The 19,476-nt window shown below is 40.4% G+C and overlaps 2 long non-coding RNA genes across 2 annotated transcripts; one reads left to right on the top strand and one right to left on the bottom strand.

The window, feature by feature from the left end:
- The first annotated feature begins 2,580 nt into the window (after positions 1-2,580).
- LOC135553696 (uncharacterized) lies at positions 2,581-13,004 on the top strand. Its single transcript, XR_010457618.1, has 3 exons — positions 2,581-2,640; positions 2,817-3,045; positions 12,812-13,004. It is a non-coding gene; the product is annotated as an uncharacterized LOC135553696 (long non-coding RNA).
- On the bottom strand, positions 5,966-9,652 carry LOC135553695 (uncharacterized). Its single transcript, XR_010457617.1, has 2 exons — positions 9,311-9,652; positions 5,966-6,443 (listed from the first exon to the last, which is right to left on the bottom strand). It is a non-coding gene; the product is annotated as an uncharacterized LOC135553695 (long non-coding RNA).
- Positions 13,005-19,476: the final 6,472 nt, after the last annotated feature.

Raw genomic sequence — 19,476 nt, 5'->3', positions numbered from 1 at the left:
CCTGCTTATCCCTAATAATCAGTACCCAGAGACGAACAAAAGCTTGCTCTGTTTTATGTTAAACTATTCTTGAGGTTTGCTGGTGCTAACAATGTCTTTATTAAACTAGTGTTACCTTTTATGCTTTGTAAGTATAGCAAGCGACTATACTGAGCCATATTTAAAACAAACATTTTAAAATTTAAATCAAAAATGTCAATCTAAAAGCACTCAATGAAAAAGATGAGTTGTGTTTAGTTTGTCTTTGCTTGCTACATCACAGCACAGGCATGGCCAACATAAATGGAACAGCCATCACAGCTAATGTAGTCCCAAATAGTTGTAATTGTTTCAGAAGTAACATGAGCAGAGTGATTTGAGAAAGACAATGGAAATGCAATATGTCATGATGCAATGTTCAGGACACAAATGGTTTGAATGAGCTCCGCTCCTGCCGTAGTGTCTTTGACATACAGAATGTGTCAGTCAAGATTAGTTGTGGAGGGTGTCTATTGTTTTTTTCCGTGCTCATTGTTTTGTTTGTGACTGAATTGTAGGTTGAGATTTAAAAGTGACTGCAGCTGCTGGCTGCTACTTTGTCCTCTGTTGATCTTTGTTGGAATTTCATTGTGTGCGGTTTATCTCAGGGTTCCATGTTCTGTAGTCTGGGGATGCTGATCGGTGCAGGGCTGCCCAGTTAGTGAAATGAGGTGAAAACAACACCAATAGTAGGAGATTATTTGTTAGTTCACAATAATTATGAAATCCATAAATACAGGGTATTACAGTGAAGCGTGGAAAGTTATGGAATTTGTGGATTACAATATTCATCAACCACAACCCAAATCATTTCTATGAGGCCTAAATGATGATCCTTGAGCTAAAAAAAACGATTGTTAAAACAATAAAAATTGGTAACAAATCTGTAGCTCACTAAGCAAATTCGGTATAGTCACTAGGATGGATATTACAGTATTCAGTAGTGACTACCCACAGATGTCAATACATTTGAGTCATTCTTATCCAGAGTGACTGCACACATTTTTGTACTGGTCCCCTATGGGAATCAAACCCACAACCCGGGCCTTACAAGCGCTGTGCCCTACCAACTGAGCCACACAGGGCCCTCAGTCAACATCTATTCCATGTTGGTTCAACGTAATTTCATTGAAATGACACGGAATCAACATTGATTCAACCAGTGTGTGCCCAGTACCTAGAATCAACAAACACAGCAACACACAAGTTGGGTTATTCTTACTTTTCTGCTCTGCCAGGCCCGTATTATAAATGCCAAGCACATACACCTGCCTATAACATCCATAATATATCACACTCTCCAGTAGCCAGAGCTCAAGGTTCTGTCCAGAGCTCAGTTGGTACAGAAAATGAGTCTTTGGCCTTGGACATCCTGATCCACACATGAGGACATTCATCCTAGCAGTCATTACCAGCCATATCCATCTAGGCACTTCTGTTGATAGGATTTTGTTCAGTGACTTTAACTAGGCTTTACTGCACATTATGGATGAAGAACAAAGGCCGCAGAACATCTAGGCTTTATAGTAAAGAACAGGTATCTGAGGCATGGAGAATGAAGGGGAACATTTGAAATGAGACTGAAACAATGGTGTCTGCTCCCGTGTTTGAATCTTTATGAAAAGAACTTGTATCCCTGAAACTAAAATAGTATGTAGTTTGTAATGTCATACAGCATTGATTTTGTGCTCAGAACAACTCCCGCAAATCCGTAAACAGAATCGTAAATCAATTCAGTTGTAAACCCTGAGAGCTATTTCTTAGCCTGAAATTACATCATTATGAGGCATTTCTATTCATGTGGTGAAACACCAAGAAACTCACTTTCTCCCTCCGAGAATAAGACAACTATTTCATGTAGCTATCTTTTTAATAATGCATTGCTCCTTGTTATAGACACACTGGCCAAACTTCTCTTTTATAAGCAGCGCTTGTTTTTCTGTTCATGAGTGGAAATATGGGAGTGAGTGTGTCCATGAAAAGACAGTCGGCTTCAAATGAGAAATCCACCACTATGGAATATTACCTGATACACGTACAGAGTACAATATAAAACACTTGTGCGGCCAGAGGTCTTAGCACTTGTAGTTTATTTTGTCCAAACTGAGGTCTTTGAGTGTTTGTCTCTGTGGTCAGACAATGTCGATGTCTTCATTTGCGTACGTGGCGGGGTAATGTTTGCTTTGTATTTTTGCCATAGTGGATCTGTTTGACGAGTCTCTCTGATGTAGTGAGGACGTGATAGTCATAGAATGTGCAGGGAATGCTGGAAGGTGGCAATACGAACAAAATCAAACACAATATAGAGAGGACAATATGTTCCTAACACACCCATGCACACACAGACTATTTTGTAAAAATGTGCATCTACTATAATGGTCACTTCCACCAAATGAAAGATTTGTAGACTGTACTTTGGCTCTAGATTTTTTTTCTTCTCTAATCCATCTGTTCAGGTAAAAATACAAAAAAATGTCAGGTGAAACTTTTGATCAATTTTCCTCTCTGTAGGTCTGCGTTCCCCTGGGGGAGCGTCAGAGAGAATCTGCAGGATAAGAAGAGAAAAAAGACAAAATCCTTGTGTCCATGACAACTTACAACTCATCTTCGATGAAGAGCGAGGTAAATAAAATCTTTCTCCCCAAGCCAGGACTTGACTGCTCCAACATTTCACCCCTCCCGAACATTAATCCTGGCTCTCCTTGATACCACTGGCCAGCTGTTTGTCCTGTGATGCTCTCTTCTTTTTAAGAGTTACATGTCTTTGAGTGTTGTAGCTTATCTTGTTTCTATAACAGATGCTGGCCAATGTGCCCGAAGGAGCGAAAAGAGAACCACTGAAATCAAGCGAAAATCTGAAAGTAAAATTTGTGTTACTGTGGCGCAATCAAGGCAAATGCAAGTGGCAGGCGACACCATGGATGTTCGTTGGGGTAGTGTGAATGGAAAATCGGTCATTGTGGGAAGGGTTTGCTAAATCTGACCCTGGCTGCTACAAGACAAGCAAGTGTGAAATTCATATGAAAGGTAAGCAGCTGATAACGCTATACAACAAAGGCAATATCATCTCTCCCCCTTTTTCCCAATGTTCTTTTCACTACTCTCATTTGCTTATACCTCTTCTCAGTGGCTGTTGTGTGTTTTGTGGCATTTCGCAATCTTCACTATCCATTAAACACATGCTAGCTTTGATCTAAAAAGAACCAAACTTCAGGTCTTTATAACAAAGCACAGCTATTTCCACCACTCTCCATGGCTAGAGAGTTTATTTTTTAACCAGACTGGATAAAACCAGACTGGATTGCGGAAGAGGACTCCGTTCAGCTTTGTTTGTTCAAAGCCCCTTTCATTTTTGTAATTGTCACCCCGAAGTCTCGTCACAATCTGTGATCATATCCGCTAATAGTAAGTGGGCTATTTCTAATGTTTACCCAGCAATTAGGAGCAAGTCACTCATGCCTGTGGGGTCTGTTGCTATAGTTACAATAGGATTCTGCAGACTATCATCTGGTCCTCGCATCCTCCAATGGGGTTGCAGTGAAGAAGCTGCAACATGAAGTAAAGATGCACATCTTTCAGCAATCCACTAGTAAGAAACAGAAACAGGTTCATGAGTATAAGAAAGTAATCTTGAGTGGCAAGCAGGCGACTGCGCCCAGTCATGGCGGACCAGAGAAATCAGAACCGACGACACACTCAGCAGGACAGCCAGGTGAGAGCATCGACCATTTTGAGTCTTAACTGGTTATTGCACGAAAAAAGTACTTTACGGAACAAACAAAAAACTGTGATTAGCCTTCAAATCGAGTCTCCGACCATAAAAGGGGGAAACGAGTCATGTCAGTGGGGTGTCAGACTGGATGAAGAGCATCGTCGGGATGAAAGCAACAAAAACATAGTCAAAGGCCTCTCAGAATTGTTTTGGTTTCAAATGGCGCGATCATAGAACTCCAGCTGAGCCCTTGTTTACTTACGATATGTTTTTTTTGTACATCGGAAGAGCGGAAGAACAACAAAGTCGGATTGGTTGGATCAAGTGCTTGTGTCTCTAATACCTTTGTTATCCGTAAAATATGTGACTAAGACAGTACGGGTGACAACAAATTGGCCTAGATCAATCAAAGTCCTCTAAATCTCATTACTCGGAACATCTGACAGAAAGATGTATTCAATAGACTCTATTGAGGAGCTTTGAATTTGTCCTTCCACACATCAAAGGCCTCAGTGCTGAGATGAATTATTGTTTGGAATCGCTATTTTTTGGAGAAAAACTAGAAATGTGGTCAGTGAATGTGCGGCGAGGTAAAGGAGAGCGGCCAATGCTGCTTGTTTTGAGCTGCCCCCCTACTAGGCAGCACATGAGCCTGTCGATATGGCGGTTTGATGTCAGTCAGAAAAGAAGAACCCCCACAACAATCGCAGAGGGGGCCGGGACGGAGAGACAAGAACAGAGTGAGAGAGGGGAGAAAGGAAAGAACCATCGACAGATGAACTCAGTTGTGATTAAAGATGGCGGCTCTGCATACCGCAGACTGCGCAGCGCGGGACGTGATCCACAGCAAGACAATCGGAGCCGTCTGCATTTCAGCAGAACAAAAACAAGCATCGCGTAACAAGGTAAATTCAAATGGAGGTGGTAGTTATGCTGTCTGCACAGCGTTGAAGCTTTGAGAGCGATGGCTGCTTTTGCATTGTTTATCGATCCATTTCTTTGTCATTTCGAAACCATTTACGGTTTTTTCTGTCCCAGATGATCTTGCTACTGTCACGGGCCTCCTTGTTTGCCAAGGCAGAGCACATCAATTGTTTTGACTGCTTGAAGTGCATCCCCAGCCCAAAATACTGGGCATAATGACAAGCTTTCATGCCTAATTTCATGTGAATTTGTCCAACCCAACAGATCTTCTATGATCAGAGGACTTTCGCCATTGGGTGCACGGCCACCGCTGCATGTCTCTTCAGGGTTCCTTCCATTCCATAACAAAAAAAAGCAGCCTGAATATGTAGTTATATTATATGCATGTTTCGAAGAGTAGAAACTATAAGTAGTAATATAAACTCAAGGCGGCAACTCGTTTAATCCTATGTGCCTAATCCACTCTTGGGTTTGTTAGTCACGATATATTCAGCAATGACAAAGAACATCAGCAGGACTCCAGAATACATTTTCGGACAGTCTTTTGGGGTATTGCTCTTTTAAGACATTCAAACACTAAAAAGAGCAGCATATCAATACACCAAAGAGACACTCTTTCTTTTAAGTCCCTTCTATTCAAGTAACTTAATTATTCTTAACCAAAGCTTGCACTGTGGTTCACAGTATCCGCAGCTGGAGAAAAAAAACTCAGCCGCTGAAAACATTTGTGCATGTCTTATTTCATTGCGTCTTGTTCCATACTTTTTTAATGAGAACCTTGAGACATACATATTTTTTTATCGCTTTTGTTCTTATGCAAACTTCATTTTTTGTGAGTGACTTGAAAACTACTGGTTTTGAAACATGATACCACCTTGTGTGTGTACAGAGAAATAGAGCGTTCATTTTAATGTATAGATGGGCTATTGTCAAGTGAAGAGGCCTCTCCAGAGATAAGCCTATTTCAAGCAAGGCCTACAAAGGGAGTGAAAATCCACATTGGCAGCTGGAACAAAAGGAAATAGAAAAGAAGAACTGGGGATGTATTAAGCTGTTAAGATTATTCTATGAAAGGAAGCTTGCATCATTCAATTAGATGATTGCCGATTTTTGTTGTTGTTGATTGCCATCATCTTTTATCCCGTCACAAAGGAGAGGAAACACAAAACATTCTGATGAAGGTGATTTTTAGTTCTTCGTCATTCGTTTTCATTGTCTGTATTTTAACCTCAAAACCCCATCATTTATCTTGGTTATCCTGATTCAGTCCGATGATAATGCAAACAAATTAATAACGTCAAGTGACAAATGTGAAATTAAGGATTTATTCATGTTTAGTAAGAAAAAGAATGACTGTGTATCCATTGTATGTATGCCTCGTCCATCCATCTCTACATCTTAAAACTGTTCCTAGTGCAGCTAGAATGGTGGCAATTACTATTTTACAGTAGTATTGAGTCGATGCCTATTTCGAAAGATCCCTCTACAGCCAACAGCGGTTCTCCAGAGCAGTGTGAAAGGAAGTCAAAGGAACATCTGCAGGTCGCATTCTGTTCCCTCTCAATCTCAATCGGCCGTTATGGCTGTCATTGCCTGTTTATTGAAAAGCTTGATCCGCATATCATTCAGTCACAGCCACTGAAATAGTTGGAACAGAACTTGAGCATTTTGAATGGGTACATGAATTCGTGACATACAGCTGAGAGATCGGAATGTCTTTTGTCTTCGTTCCTGCTGATTAGGATGTTGGAGTGATTGTCCAGCATGTCCTCAACGGAAGTAAGAAACTCTGAAAAAAATAAAAAGCAATGAATCAATCAAAGTAGGCATAAGTGTAAAGTACATGTGTACAGTATCGTCGTAAATATGCCAAACACAAAATAGGAGTTTATGTGTCTGGACTTTTGACAAAGTGGTATATAGCATGTTGGGTTGGCAAGCATCATGTAAGTTCAGATCCTATTCTCAGTACTATCCACGTTTCTACAGCAGTGAATAATGTGTGACATGCTGAAGTCATTTCGAGAAATAACTCTGCAGTCAGTAAATTATCCCAAAAAGGAGTGAAATTGCAAAAGAAAGGCATGCCCATTGTTGCTTCATTACATTTCATGAGCTGTTATTCTGGGATGTGACCTTTAACATAGTCACTGTCAAACTTGCACATTGGTCGTTTTTCCCCTCACCAAGGAGACTTTACTGTCTTTAAGCAAACACAGCTCTCAGATGTGCAAATTAGATAAAATGGGCAGGACCGTGAGAGAGCCCTGAGATTTATTTTGGATTTACAGGAAATGTGTCTGGAAAATGAGAAGCTAAGCAATCTTAAGGAGAGGAGGTGAGGAGGAGGAGACGAAATTGAAATACCACTTGCTCTGCAGAAAGCTCATTTAATTTAATCACAGTCTAAGACCGTGCATGAATTCCCTGCGTGGCCCAGGCTCCATTCTTGTGTGATATAACTCACTGGAGGGATCCATGTAGAAGCATTTTCATCTGCTGTAGGTGAGCAGATGGCTGGGTCACAGACAATGGAGAACGTGAAAGACACCTAGAGGCTTGGTTTAGGTTACCTTATCATCTTCTGCAGTTGTGAATTGCAGCACAGGAAATCAAGTGCGCCATAGCCCATAGGTGGCAAATGTTTAAGCTGCTGTTAATTCAGATATGAACATTTTGACTCCTGGTTGATGAGACATAAATAAAGATGCAGTATTCCATTATGTGTGCCTGTTCGTTCTATTCACTTGTAACAATGGATCTTAGTTCAGTGAATATCTGACAATGGGCTCAATTCAATCAAGCTCACATTGCAGTAACATGAACATGCTTTTCCACATTAGCCCCCCCTCCCCCCCATACAGGTAAATGGTCGAGAAAAAAACGATGCAATTCAATGTCCGGTCTGATTGAGTCCCAAGTTTTACTTGGACTTTTCCACTAATGCTAAAAGTCCCCATGTTAAATTATAACTCAATTCATAACACGTACTATGTTGACAGTAAAGCAGTAGGATGATTATTTGTCCATGAATATTCTCTTGCAATAAAGCAGTATGGTATTTTGCATGCACAGCACAGCAACTTTGTAAACCTTGCACTTTCCACACCGCATGCATACAATATGTTGATAGTGTACCAACAGATAATACATATTACTTGGACCGTTACAATGGATTGGAGGAATCATCCATGCGTATAATATAAACATTGCATTATTGTACCCAAGGGTTTGTCTCCTGATAATTCAGAGAGGAAGACAAATTAAAGCATAGCTGAAACCAAGATATATTCCTCTGTATTGCATCACTTTGCATCGTTTCATGTGTACAGAAAAATCGTCAACATTTGAGACATCATTGAACAAAGGGATTCAAAAGGAAATCCTTCTCATGAACAGTACATGTCCCTGTTTTAGGAGCTAACTACCACCATGATGTAATGATGTCAGGTTAATGTGTAATGTAGAGGGTTTGATAGCGTTGGGATTACCACCCTGAACATTGTATCTGATGTCCTGACCTCCTTACTCATGATATGCTCTAGCTCTGCTACATGCAATGATAGGATATTTGACGATTTAACTTGTTTGTTGATCTTAAAGTGATTATATTACAAGCACCAAAAGGATAACTTTTTCCAATTATACTTATGAGAATAATGTGTAATATTGTTATGTGAAGTTATGTGAATACTTATAAAGGAAATGACATCATTAGTTACAAGTAGAGATAGTTGGATGGCATGGTGTCAATAAGAAAGAGAGAGCAAGTGCTTGGTTAATGAATGTTTTTTTTGGGTTAGATAATAATACACTGCAGTGGATGACATCATTGTACACGATGGGATCTATTTTGACAAACTAACCTCTAACATAAATCTAAGCGCACTCAAGTTGTGTGTGTGTCAGAAATATTTTTGAGTTTTTTTGACAGTGGGAATTATGGGCGCATGTTGTAGGTGTTATGGGGGCTTGACCACTCACTGGCCAATGAAAAACTGCTCCAAAGCCTTTTGTGGTTGCTTTAAGTTGTGTATTTACGGTGTTTGGTGTTCTGTTGTCATAAACTCCGGCGGGAGAAAATGGATGTTCGTCCTATCCGTGAAAGATAGCGCTACAAGTTTATTAAATAGCATAGAGTATAAATAACATACAGTAGTAACCCTATAATAGTCCTAGTTATAACACATGTTTATGTATCCAAATTTTCATATGCCTTTTAAAAAAGGTAATATCCTTCAACGTGGGAATGTTGCATTCAAATTTCGGTAGCCTATAGCCCAAATTGCATTGCAAATCCGAACAAGAGACATTGCCTACCAAATGTTATAATAAGATTAGCCTACCTTCGCAGTGATATGGCCTGTATGGTGACTTTGCCATGTGAATAATTTTACAGGTAATCAAACAAACAGTCAAATATTAGCCTCCCTATAGGCAGCGGGGTTGGTTGCCTCCTAGGGTCGGGGTTACCAGACTGCAAATATTAATACAATAGCGGATTCAGCAACACGGACATTTGACATCAGCAGAGGACAGTGGAAGATTCATTTCTCAACAAAATGATAAACGAGAAACAAGCAGACTTTTTAACTACTTGATGTTTCTAAATAGGCTTCCTACACATAACAACTTGATGTTTCTAAATAGGCTTACCTACATCTTTCATTCAATGGGCATCGCATGTGTCTAAAGTTGTTTTTACAGGAGCTGGACATAAATATTATCGAAAAACTGCTCCCAAAAGTGATATTTTAATATACCATTGGCGATATGCTATTCTATTGATTAGGATACCGGGTGCCTCCGCAGGCTAAATCCATGCCATAGACAACAGCCCTACTGCTAAGACCAGCTTTTGTTCTGTCTCTAATATCACCCTGGCGCAATGCTTTGAAAAGAGCAGAGTGCCTGCTTTAAGAGGTTGAAATGGCAAAATATTGTGCATTTGAGAATTGCGCTGGGTTAACTACAGCCGAAAATAGAGCCCTACACCATTACGAGGCTGTCATCGTGACATGTGCTGTGTCACGTACCATTCTGTTCCTTAGCTGAGTTTATGGTCAGGGATGCCCTTGAAAGCTAGTTAATACCACTTGAGACAGATTGACTGTGACATGGTGTCATGATTTTAAAGGTCAAGGAGAGACCTTTAAACTCCCTAAGTACAGTGGGGAGAACAAGTATTTCATACACTGCCGATTTTGCAGGTTTTCCTACTTACAAAGCATGTAGAGGTCTGTAATTTTTATCATAGGTACACTTCAACTGTGAGAGACGGAATCTAAATCAAAAATCCAGAAAATATCATTGTATGATTTTTAAGTAATTCATTTTATTGCACGACATAAGTATTTGATACATCAGAAAAGCAGAACTTAATATTTGGTACAGAAACCTTTGTTTGCAATTACAGAGATCATATGTTTCCTGTATTTCTTGACCAGGTTTGCACACACTGCAGCAGGGATTTTGGCCCACTCCTCCATACAGACCTTCTCCAGATCCTTCAGGTTTCGGGGCTGTCGCTGGGCAATATGGGCTTTCAGCTCCCTCCAAAGATTTTCTATTGGGTTCAGGTCTGGAGACTGGCTAGGCCATTCCAGGACCTTGAGATGCTTCTTACGGAGCCACTCCTTAGTTGCCCTGGCTGTGTGTTTCGGGTCGTTGTCATGCTGGAAGACCCAGCCACGACCCATCTTCAATGCTCTTACTAAGGGAAGGAGGTTGTTGGCCAAGATTTCGCAATACATGGCCCCATCCATCCTCCCCTCAATACGGTACAGTCGTCCTGTCCCCTTTGCAGAAAAGCATCCCCAAAGAATGATGTTTCCACCTCCATGCTTCATGGTGTTCTTGGGGTTGTACTCATTCTTCTTCTTCCTCCAAACACGGCGAGTGGAGTTGAGACAAAAATAGAGCTTTTTGGTCTAATCAGACCACATGACCTTCTCCCATTCCTCCTCTGAATCATCCAGATAGTCATTGGCAAACTTCAGACAGGCCTGGACATGCGCTGGCTTGAGCAAGGGGACCTTGCGTGCGCTGCAGGATTTTAATCCATGACGGCATAGTGTGTTACTAATGGTTTTCTTTGAGACTGCGGTCCCAGCTCTCTTCAGGTCATTGACCAGGTCCTGCCGTGTAGTTCTGGGCTGATCCCTCACCTTCCTCATGATCATTGATGCCCCACGAGGTGAGATCTTGCATGGAGCCCCAGACCGAGGGTGATTGACCGTCATCTTGAACTTCTTCCATTTTCTAATAATTGCGCCAACAGTTGTTGCCTTCTCACCAAGCTGCTTGCCTATTGTCCTGTAGCCCATCTCAGCCTTGTGCAGGTCTACATTTTATCCCTGAAGTCCTTACACCCTCTTTGGTCTTGGCCATTGTGGAGAGGTTGGAGTCTGTTTGATTGAGTGTGTGGACAGGTGTCTTTTATACAGGTAACGAGTTCAAACAGGTTAATACAGGTAATGAGTGGAGAACAGGAGGGCTTCTTAAAGAAAAACTAACAGGTCTGTGAGAGCCGGAATTCTTACTGGTTGGTAGGTGATCAAATACTTATGTCATGCAATAAAATGTAAATTAATTACTTAAAAATCATACAATGTGATTGTCTGGATTTTTGCTTTAGATTCCGTCTCTCACAGTTGAAGTGTACCTATGATAACAATTACAGACCTCTACATGCTTTGTAAGTAGGATAACCTGCAGAATTGCAGTGTATCAAATACTTGTTCTCCCCACTGTACATGGTAGTGGTGGTACGTAAAGATCTTTTGCCACCCCAAACTTGATGTGTACCCCATCTTTATTTTTGTTACTGCACTGTGCTTTCCCTTGCATATCAACTGTATATTCCAACCAAACCTTGTAAGGCAGATGACAAGATTTGCCATACCTGCAAAGCAAATGTGATTTCGTATAACACAATGGTTTGTTGGACCTTCACTGTACCTTTGCTGCTGAGGAATTGGCATTGGTCAGAAAAGTTAGACTGATGCCGGTTACACTTGCGATTTCAAACTCAGTGGAGTTTTCCTTATTCAAACTTTTTCTGAGGGCAGCTCTGCCTTGAGGGCGGGACAGAAGACGGCCCTTACTGTCAATAATACACCCACCCCTCACTAGCTTGTCAGCTGCCTTGTAGAGGGGGCAGGTACTAGCAGCCTGCACCTGTCATGTCATTTGTCAATCAGTCCCAAGGCCAATCAACAGGTAGCTGATTGGCATCTACAGCTGCTAGTCGCAATCCCTACACATCATAGTAGAGGAAAACTGCCAAACACAGCTGTCAAATGATTCTAATAGTTTGCTCTATGGGGGGTGTCACATGATGTCCATATGTTATGTGCAGACATCGATATAATGTCAAATGAACGTGGCCAGAAGCCAAATAAAATTCATGTAAGGGTTAACGATTATTCGAAGGCAGCTTCAATGGCTTTATGTAATACTTTATGCAAGACTGTGCAGAATTGCAAAGGTTAGTTCCTCAATCTGTGTAAATCGTATCCATTCATTTGGCACTACGCCCAAACTTCTCGTTTTTTTTTCTCTTGCTGGTGAGCTGGTGTTGAGCTGAATTGGTATTCCCTGGAATCCCGGAGGCCTGGGGTTTGTTCGCTGTGGGGGGCCCAGCGATCAAAGCCAGGGCTCAGGAAGGCCAGGGAGAGGGCTGTATATGCAGCTGCTGGTGGCATCTGATGGGAGATCTGCTCTGCCGTTTCCATTCAATTGGGGAACACTGCTACAGACCTTGTGTTATTATTCACCAGGTAATGTTGAAATAGCTCCTTATCTGGATGACAGTGCTACATAGCTGAGAAATATTGAAATAAACACAGTCTTGAGTTTTATAAAAAGGGTAGGGGGCTTCTGCACAGCAGTACATCTCCTTCAATGTGCTGTTTCTGGCAGGTTTTAGATATTATTTTGAGATGCTGGTTTATTCTCTAAATAATGGCATAAATTCATGTGATGTTGATGCATTTCTTCAATTTCTATTTGAGTGAGGTGTCAAAACTTTGAAAAATAAAAGCACAAGTAAACTTTTACTTGGCATTTCACATCCTCAGAGCATTGTTGACAAATTGAAAATATTTTATATTTGGTGATAATGCAACCAAATGTTTTCTTGTTCCTCTGTTTCAGAACCGAATGGATAACAAATACATCCTGGTATGGCAAGATTCTCCATGGGCAGGCACCTTCATTTTGCTAGTATTGAGAGAGATGTTGTCTTTACTGGTACCTGATATATCCAATGAGATTGCAATGGGAGCCTCAGCAAATGGGTGTCAAATTGGAGGAGAGAAATCCATTAAACAATGGAGTAACGTTTTACTGAAGGTAAGGCATGTTGCTTTACATAATTAAGACATATATTTTCTTATTTTATTTCAGAACTCGTGGCATTTTTCAATATCGAGCCTATTCATCATGTTATGTCTTCAGTCACATGGGCCTGCAGCCTAAGACTTGAGCTCTTATTTATAATGAGACACAGATGTCAGGCAGATACAGTATGTCTGTGAGCAGTGCTGCATGTCCTCCACTCTATAGAATAGTCCATGGTTTAGGTGTGGTCTTTCAAATGGTTTTCTTCACCGAGAGAATAGAGCATTCTATTACTAGCACACCACTCTGCTGCTGTTTCTGTATCTCTTCTGAACATATTTCTTGGAAATGTTACACACACCACACACTGCTTGCTGTGCAGTCATGTGTAGACAATCCATGTAGACACTCCATGTAGACACTCCATGTAGACACTCCATGTAGACACTCCATGTAGACACTCCATGTAGACACTCCATGTAGACACTCCATGTAGACACTCCATGTAGACACTCCAGATAATAACTGCTTATACCATGGCAACGTTTGAATACTCATTTCTGATTGGCTTGCAGGGCATTCCAGGGTGCGCATTATTTCCCTATCATTTAACATTTACATTTAAGTCATTTAGCAGACGCTCTTATCCAGAGCGACTTACAAATTGGGCGCGAGGTAGAATTTTGAAAACAAAAGTGAATTGAAAACATGAATGGCATTGTTGAATTTGATTTTCATAATAGAAAGCTAGGACCGATGGTTTGGTTAGCTAAACTAAGAATACTGTTTGGTTACCATCTGGTAGACTTGCTAGCTACTTCCGTGGATGTTAAACACATTTCTAGCAGCAAATGAACACGTCTGCGGGAAATGTCTTAAATTACAGCCATGGTATAGAAGGGACAATCAACTCATTGCTCTATGCGTTCTCTGGAAAATAATGCAACTCCGTGGAAGGTCAGTTCCACTCCGCCAGTGTGTCGTTCATTCGTTTCCATAGAGTGCATAGCCTCCTACCCCTTACATAATGAATACATGTACATGTGTCATAGAGGAGGTGTGATTAGCGCAGGGGCACTGCACTCCAAGTCACTCTATGTTGACAGACAATTCCTCTAGTCAGACATTCTGTGTCATTTGAGACCTCTGGCATGCTGTGTGCCCTTGTGGCTACAACGATTGAATAATAGTACACTTGAATGAAACTGCAAGGGCTTCGTCAGGAAATGTTCACAGAGGCAATTCTCTATAGGAGGAGAGAGAAAGTTCTGACTTTAAGAAATGTATGTCACTATAGTTTACAACTTGTCCTCATTGTTCATGGCTGGTTCCAGCATGATGGAAATTACATTTGCATGAAAAATCAACAACTTTAATGTCTCAAAGAAGGGACAAACAAAATATAAATGAAACGTTTCATGTGTGTGTGTGTATAGTACCCCTTGGGGTGAGCGTACATCCTCTAAAAGTGGACTTCTAAATATTGGCATGTGGGAGAAATAAAGATAATAAGAAGTGTTATGGATGTTAAATGAAATGGACACACTTTTTGGGGAGACTGATGCTGCGCATCCTGAGTGGCACAGTGGTCTAAGGCACTGCATCGCAGTGCTAGCTGTGTCACTACAGATCCTGGCTCGATCCCAGGCTGTGTCGCAGCCGGCTGCGACTAGGAGACCAATGAGGTGGCTGACAATTGGCCCAGCATTGTCCAGGTTAGGCCGGCTTGTCCTTGTCCCATCGCACTCTAGCGACTCATGTGGTGGGCCGGGCCCAATGCAAGCTGACATGGTCACCAGCTGTACGGTGTGGCTGGCTTCCGGGTTAAGCGAGCATTGTGTCAAGAAGCAGTGCGGCAATTGGATATCACAAAAAGGGGTAAAAATATAACAAAAATAATAATAAAAAACAAACATAACTACAGGCAGCCTGAATAGAATACAAGGCCAGGCACCACTTTTATTTAATTTTTTAAATCTTTAAACATACATTTACATTTACATTTAAGTCATTTAGCAGACGCTCTTATCCAGAGCGACTTACAAATTGGTGAATTCACCTTCTGACATCATATACAGCTTTCCTTCAGTGTTAGTTATGAAGATGAGATGTTAATGAAGCAATATAGACCCGTTGAATGTCGACACAAATATAAGATGTTTTTGTATTAAAAAAAAGAAAGAAATATTGTAACAAAATATGCACATGAAACAATATTCCATTTGAAAAAGACAAAAAAATTGTTGATACACTCTTCTCATCTTTCTATCTAAAAAAAACAGGACTGCATTGTATGAGAAATCAGAATTTATTTTCCAAGACAATCTTATCTAGAACACGTCATTTTCAAGATATCAACAATCAAGTCTGAAGAACAATTCTCAGAACAAGCAGACAAAATGTGGTGAATTCACAAGCTTCTGAAGCTAAGGCTGTGAACATCAATATCTATCACATCCACAACCGTTATAGATGCTAAGGATATCATTGTGCTGAAAAAGGATACTCCTAATGAAATGTAAGAACCCAATTCTAGACCATATGAAACCTTGTTGAAAGTTGGCTTTACAGGGGAAGTTTCAAGATGATCCAATGTATGGTGCATGTTTTACAAAAAAATAAAATCCTGGATAGATGTTACATTGCCTGTCCCAGTCACCCCACTATCTTTATAAGATAGTAAAGCATAAAATAAAACGTTGGTCTGTATTGCTTCATTAACATCTTCATAACTAACACTGGAGGACATCTGTGAGTGGAAAAAAATAAGCTCTGTGAGCCCTTTCTGAAAAGCCTTTTTTGAGACTTGGCAACCTACTCTGTAATGATCCAAATTCAGGCAATTTCCTTCATAAACTGATCAAATAAAGCTTGAACTCCAACATATAGAATAATTATCAACGTGGTTTCATTTGGAAATGACTAACTTTATTTGTACGCGCTCAGGTTGACCTTCCCATAGAATCACCCTTATCTTATTTGTCTTGCACAGTGGTGTATTTTGAAGCACACCATTGTTCCATAAAATCTACATTTCAAAGACAAGACTCAAAAGAATATAACAAGAATTGAGCCTTCATACAACGTATTTCTCAGAGTCTTTCGTATTTGTCCATCTTACTTTTTTTTTTAAACAATAAAAAATGAATTGACCTGTTAAGAAAAGTCAAAGAAAAAAAAAAGATGAGGTCACTGAATTCTCAGAAGAAGATGGCTCCAGGCCAATCATATAAAGTAGATCATTTACAGTACATGACCCACACCTTACTGTTACATTTTTTTTGCCAATGGAGGTGAACGAGTTTATGAACAAGAAAAGATAACTTGAGAAATACCAGCAAATAGCTTGAGCAAGGTCAAAGCACGTTTGTATTTTGTAAGTGCACACAAAATTCAGCCAGATGAGCAATTATTTTGAAACATTATTTTTTTCCAAATGATTATTTTTGGTTGACAAATGTGTCATTAATTGAATAGAAATGACAGTTGAAGTCGGACGTTTACATACACTCATTGTTTTTCAACCACTCCACAAATTTCTTGTTAACAAACTATAGTTTTGGCAAGTCGGTTAGGACATCTACTTTGTGTACGACACAAATAATTTTTCCAACAATTGTTTACAGACAGATTATTTCACTTATAATTCACTGTATCACAATTCCAGTGGGTGAGAAGTTTACATACACTAAGTTGACTGTGCATTTAAACAGATTGGAAAATTCTGAAGATAAAATAAAGTGGTGATCCTAACTGATCTAAGACAGGGAATTTTTACTAGGATTAAATGTCAGAAATTGTTAGTTAGTTTAAATGTATTTGGCTAATGTGTATGTAAACTTCCGACTTCAACTGTACACCTTAGCCAAATATATTTAAACACCGTTTTTCACAATTCCTGACATTTAATCAGAGTAAAAATTCCCTGTTTTAGGTCAGTTAGGATCACCACTTTATTTTAAGAATGTGAAATGTCAGAATAATAGTAGAGAATGATTTATTTCAACTTTTATTTCTCTCATCACATTGCCAGTGGGTCAGAAGTTTACATACACAATTAGTATTTGGTACTATTGCCTTTAAATTGTTTACCTTGGGTCAAACGTTTCGGGTAGCTTTCCACAAGCGTCACACAATAAGTTGGGTGAATTTTGGACCATTCCTCCTGACAGAGCTGGTGTAACTGAGTCAGGTTTGTAGGCCTCCTTGCTCACACACACTTTTTCAGTTCTGCCCACACATATTCTATAAGATTGAGGTCAGGGCTTTGTGATGGCCACTCCAATACCTTGACTGTGTTGTCTTTAAGCCATTTTGCCACAACTTTGGAAGTATGCTGGGGGTCATTGTCCATCTGGAAGATCCATTTGTGACCAAGCTTTAACTTCCTGATTAATGTCTTGAGATGTTGCTTCAATATATCCACATAATTTTCCTACCTCATGATGCCATCTATTTTGTGAAGTGCACCAGTCCCTCCTGCAGCAAAGCACCCCACAACATGATGCTTCCACCCCCGTACTTCACGGTTTGGATGGTGTTCTTTGACTTGCAAGCTTCCCCCGTTTTCCTCCAAACATAATGATGGTCATTATGGCCATAGTTCTATTTTTGTTTCAACAGACAAGAAGACATTTTTCCAAAAAGTACGATCTTTGTCCGCCATGTGCAGTTGCAAACTGTAGTCTGACTTTTTTATGGCGGTTTTGGAGCAGTGGCTTCTTCCTTGCTGAGCGGCCTAGCAGGTTATATCGACATAGGACTCATTTTACTGTGGATACAGATACTTTTGTACCTGTTTCCTCCAGCATCTTCACAAGGTCCTTTGCTGTTGTTCTGGGATTGATTTGCACTTTTCACACCAAAGTACGTTCATCTCTAGGAGACAGAACGCGTCTCCTTCCTGAGCAGTATGACGGCTGCATAGTCCCATGGTGTTTATACTTGTGTACTATTGTTTGCACAGATGAGTGTAGAACCTTTTGGCGTTTGGAAATTGCTCCCAAGGGTGAGCCAGACTTGTGGAGGTCTACAATTTATTTTTCTGAGGTATTGGCTGATTTATTTTGATTTTCCCATGATGTCAAGCAAAGAGACACTGAGTTTGAAGGTTGGCCTTGAAATACATCCACAGACCCACCTCCAATTGACTCAAATGATGTCAATTAGCCTATCAGAAGCTTCTAAAGCCATGACATCCTTTTCTGGAATTTTCCAAGTTATTTAAAGGCACAGTCAAATTAGACTTCTGACCCACTGGAATTGTGATACAGTGACTTATAAGTGAAATAATCTGTCTGTAAACAAATGTTGGAAAAATTACTTGTGTCATGCACAAAGTAGATGTCCTAACCGAGCTGCCAAAACTATAGTTTGTTAACAAGAAATGTGTGGAGTGGTTGAAAAACGAGTTTTAATGACTCCAACAGTGCATGTGAACTTCTGACTTCAACTGCACATTTCCCTCATAATGGGCCAGCCCACTACCAATTGGAGTTCTAGCCAATGAGCTCTAGCCCCTTGCATTTGAGTGACAGCTAGGAAGAGGCCTGCCCAGCATTACCCAATGAGATTGCAGGGCATGCCCAACGGCTCAGTGGACACAGGAGAGAGAGAGAGCAATTACTTGGTGCACATATCTGCACATATGTGACATAGTACGCAATTTTCGGGGACCACTTTTGGCTCCTGAGTGATACTTTCAGAACTACTGGCTAGAAAGTATACAAAAGTACACAGAGAATCTCCGTACTAAAATGTGTCTTGAAGCACATACAGTCATATCTAACCTCAACCAGGTTACAACAACACTGGGTGTAACTAAGTATACCTCAAGATGTTGTTTACTCTGATCATTTTACACAACACCAGGACCTCCAAATCTTGAAGGGCTGCACATATGCCAGATTTGTGTTGGCTCATTCTGTTGCAGTGCAGGTGTCAAATCCCCTCTAAAATATAATGTAGTTGAAAAATATGAACAGTCATTCTCTGTACTTTTTGAACGATCTAATCTAATCAAACCATCAAGACCAGTAATGGCTTTCTGCATTCCAATGGCCTTTGATCTCAGTAGAGTAAAGCCTTGAGATTACAGACCTGATTGTTTGCAGGAATGTGCAGCTAGTTTGCAGGTCTAGATCAACACACCGCGTGTGATACACAGTCAAAACACACATTGCCCTTGCAAAATATACATTCCAGTAAAAATACATGTTAATTCTTACTCCCTTGTGCATTTCTTAAAGGGGGCTAAAGATTCGAATAGCAAGTTGAAAGGCACCTGCGTGAACTTTTGTCTAAGCATTTTCTCTCCTTTGGTTCAGGTGGAGGAATACAATCACAGGCATACCTTTGATCTTTATCTCTTTACAAGCTGTGAGAATGGAGCTGGAAGAGTTAAAGAGTGCCATCATACCACCCTGCATTTCTCTTTGGTAAACTCCGACAGAGCTGATAGAATTAAATGATAAGATACA

Source organism: Oncorhynchus masou, chromosome 14, assembly GCF_036934945.1.
Source record: "Oncorhynchus masou masou isolate Uvic2021 chromosome 14, UVic_Omas_1.1, whole genome shotgun sequence".
Classification (NCBI taxonomy): domain Eukaryota; kingdom Metazoa; phylum Chordata; class Actinopteri; order Salmoniformes; family Salmonidae; genus Oncorhynchus; species Oncorhynchus masou.
This window is presented reverse-complemented; position numbering and strand designations above follow the sequence as displayed.